The sequence below is a fragment of the Micropterus dolomieu genome, linkage group LG17 (genome assembly GCF_021292245.1).
Source record: "Micropterus dolomieu isolate WLL.071019.BEF.003 ecotype Adirondacks linkage group LG17, ASM2129224v1, whole genome shotgun sequence".
NCBI classification, from domain to species: Eukaryota; Metazoa; Chordata; class Actinopteri; order Centrarchiformes; family Centrarchidae; genus Micropterus; species Micropterus dolomieu.
Genome location: NC_060166.1, coordinates 36976445 through 36980309, shown reverse-complemented (window position 1 = coordinate 36980309; position 3865 = coordinate 36976445). Strand labels below are relative to the sequence as shown.

The 3865-nt window shown below is 45.1% G+C and overlaps 1 protein-coding gene across 5 annotated transcripts in view; it reads left to right on the top strand.

Moving 5' to 3' along the window:
- LOC123985518 (diacylglycerol kinase delta-like) overlaps window positions 1–3865 on the top strand; it is a 40101-nt gene that overhangs the window by 9101 nt on the left and 27135 nt on the right. Inside the window, exon 1 of one of the 5 annotated variants that reach the window (XM_046073088.1) lies at window positions 584–687. The exons of the other annotated variants lie outside the window; for them this stretch is intronic. The gene's annotated coding sequence lies outside the window, so the exon portion shown is untranslated. Of the gene's footprint in view, window positions 1–583; window positions 688–3865 lie in introns of those variants that run through there. 5 annotated transcript variants of the gene reach the window in all.

The window sequence follows — 3865 nt, the reverse complement described above, 5'->3', positions numbered from 1 at the left end:
TGTGGTCGGTGTCAGGAGTCAGTGTCGGGGAGGCGTTGTGCTGGGTCCAGTAGTTTGGAGGTCTGTGTGGTCGGTGTCAGGAGTCAGTGTCGGGGAGGCGTTGTGCTGGGTCCAGTAGTTTTGTGGTCTTTGTGGTCGGTGTCGGGAGGCGCCGTTGGGAGTCAGTTTCGGGGAGGCGTTGTGCTGGGTCCAGTAGTTTTGTAGCTTATCTTTAGACACTATCAGATACATCTAGTGGAGTAATTTCTGCCTAACGGCGTGTTTGCTGCATAAATTAATTATTGATCAGAATTATGTCATTTTACACAGATTATCTTTTATAATAAAGATATAATAAGAATTTAATCTGAAACTTAGAGTCTTATTTTGGTATACTCCTTCACTTCCTGCTGTAAAAGCGGTGGTGTGTTTGGGAGTGGGGGGGGTGGGAGTCGGGGTGACGACAGACAGGAAGTAGGCTTGAGTCATACTTGAGGATGTGGGCGTTGCCAGTAGAGAGAGAGAGAGAGTGAGCAGCTGAGGAGCGATAGACCATCACTGTAACTCAGACCAGAACCAGCTCTCCTCAAGATCTGACCTGCTGGGTCAGGACTCTGGATTTGGACCAGATTGTGGAGTGGATTTTTGAGCCAGACAGATTCAAAGCGGCGTCTCTGTGTTTCTGGGTGACGAGTCGAGGATCAGACGGTAAGAGAGCTAATTGGTTTAAATGATGGACACAGCTGTTAAAGGCCTGGTGATCACTAACATCATGGACTCATGTGAAACGTCTCTGAGAATCCAGAAATGTGAGCTGGAAATAAAACGTCAGAAGCAACATCAGCAAACGACTGAAACAGAGAATCAATAATCAGATTGATGGTTTTATTTGTAAAAGATATTCTGCCTGTAGATTCACAGCAGAGAGGAGAGCGCGTCACCCCGGTTTCAACCTCCCGTACACTCTAGGATTCATTTTAAGATTTAAAAATGGTTTGGCACCTTCTTATTTGTCAGAACCTTTACATGTTCACACTCCTGTCACAGCCCTGAGGTGGTCCGATCAGGTGCTCCTCCACGTCCCCTGATCCAGGTTAAAAACTAAAGGTGACCGAGCCTTTTCAAGGAAGAACTGCTCGGACTGCTGACATGTTCGAGTTCTTGTGTAAGACTCACCTCCATCTGTTGCGCTGGACTTCCTGAGCAGGTTTTATTGTTCTTTAGTTTTAACCTTCATGTTGTTAGTGTGGACGCCTGAGGACAGAGAGGAAGAGGAGACTGTGTGAGGGAGTGAAGTTGGTTTTATATATTAAAGATATTTAAAGTACACGCTGTACTCCTTTTCACAGTTTTATACCTTTGAATTTAAAGCCATTAGAGAATGGAGTGACGACACACTGAGCTCACCGGACGACATTTAAACACAAATTTTAAGAAATCTTCAATGACGAAATATCTGAAAAATAGTCTTTTATTCGACTGAAAGTCACAAAATGCAAAACAGTGCAGGTGCGTTTTGTTTCTTGTCTCGTCTGTCGGCGTTTATTGTTTCCACCTGTTACCAACACGCTGCCACGCAAACTGTTTAAAAGTGGCGGGGGGCGTCTTCTCTGCTAACTTCACCCTCGCGCTGCGTCATGAGTGCGCGTCAACGATGTTCAGCGAGGGGCAAGTTACTCAGGAGGTGTAATGAATTACTTTTTACTCCTTAAAAAAAGTTAAGTCCTCAAAAAGTGACGGCGGCCTGTTCAGCAGCTCGTTTTAGAAATGAATCCACTTTACTGGAACAATAACGAACCTGACAGAGCCGGTGATGCTCGGCAGCAAGGGAATAGTAAACGTTAAAGTACTAGTTACTGGGGAGAGTAGTAATACTGCAGTAACTGAGTAACTGTCCAACGCTGTTAACGAGGAATATCGTCACGTTTTAACATCCCGAGATCTCGTCCCAGCACTGAAGCCAACGTTTGTGTCTTTGCCGAAGCACGAGGAAGTTTCTGCTTCTCACTGTCAGATTACTGAAGTCAGGCGGGGGGGCTGGCGGTGTTAGGTACGTTTAGCATAACAAAAACTAAACAAATCCAAATGAATTAACAAATGAATTTATTATTTCCATGCAGTGTGTGTAGAACTGCAGCTCTGATCCTTTTAATGATATAATTTTCAGTTCCAGATAAATAAATCTGATCTATCATTCAGACTCTTGTCGGATCAGGTTCAACTGTTTCCTGACAGCTACATGTTCCTGACTGATGCTGTGCTGCTGAAGCCTCCCTGTCCTCCCTCACTTTCTTCTCTCGCTTCAGTCTTCAGACCGTGACGCGGTGGACTCGGTGCAGATCCTCTGCAAATATTTGCTCATTATTTCCAGTCACACCGGGTCAGATGAAGCTCCGCTCGCCTGCCGTCATGCGACAGGAAACACAGGCTCGGACAACATGTGATCTGCATATTGTGTGCCTGTACGTCTTACTGTTCAGAAATACTTTTGTTACTTTGCATGTCAGCGTATAAGGAATGGAAATAATAGATAGAAAGTAGGTAAGTAGAAAATATGATAAAATATAAATAAATATAAAGGAGTACTGGTAGAAGTATTGATTGAGCGAGTGGTCCAGCGGAGCCACATGCAGCAGGTGATTAGAACTTAAAGTGAAGCTTATGGACCAGAGGTGCACAGAAGAGGTGGAGGACTTGACCAGGAAGAGCTTTATTACTGCAAATCTTTTCCAGAAACATAAATACACCCCAAAAAATAAATCCAGAGTTTAGAGTTTAATCCTGTGGAGAACGGGCAGGATTCACGAGAAGCTCACCGTCAAAGCAAGCTGGCACCACCTGAGGACCCACAAATAAACCAGACCTATACAGGGTCTGGAAGAATAAGTACAGGACGCCTTTGGTAATATCCACACTCACAAGATGAAAATAAAATACAAGCGGGGCTGAAATCAAAAGCTTCAACACCAAACGTGCAGTTTAATGATTAAATCGCTAGTTGCCTTAAATAGGCAGTTTTCCTGTGGGAGTTCTGCATTGCAGCCTGGCGGGAAGCCAGCAGGAGCAACGCCAGCAGGTCACGCTAACCGCTATGCTAGCAGGAGGTGTTCAGTGACACAATATCAGAAGAGACGGAATTATTATTATTGTGTTTTATTGTTGTTGTGGTCGTTGTAGTCGTCCTCTACTCAACCAAACGCAGACAGTTCTGCCCCTTAAACCCCCGAAAGAACCTGAACTTGGGTTTATTATCGCCTCCAGAGCAGAGCCCAGATTTAGACCCAGGAATCGGTACAAACAGAACCATGTTAGGTTCTGGTTCCACAGGTTCGTGCAGTGCTGAGCATTGATGTGAACCCTGTTTTCTGAAAGTCCTGCACACGTCGTTGGTTTGACGGAGCTCTGAGCCTCAGCTTTTATTTTTATCGCCAGGCTTCACGTCCTTTGTATAAATCTTCTGGCTCCTGAGGACGAGGGAGGAGGAGAGTCAGAGGTCGGAGCTGCTCGTTAGTTTTTAACACGTTCAAAAGGAAAGTTTGGAATAAAAAGTGACAGCAGGACGTCAAACAGGAAGCCGCCGCCATACGACTACACAGACGAGTGTTTGTTCTGTCAGACCCTCAGGTGTTGTTTCAAAAACAGAGTCAGATCTGCTGGTGTGTGTGTGTGTTTTGTGTGTGTGTGCGCACGCTTGCTCGCTCGCAGGTCTATTTCTGTCTTTGTGGGAAACAGACGCTTCATTGTGGAGCAGCTGAACAGGAAGTGGAAGTCTGTTTCTCTTAAAATTACAACCACACACACTCCTGCAGTGTTTTATTCATATAATCAGAACAATGGGCAACAACAGCACTGTGTGTGTGTGTGTGTGTGTGTGTGTGTGTGTGTG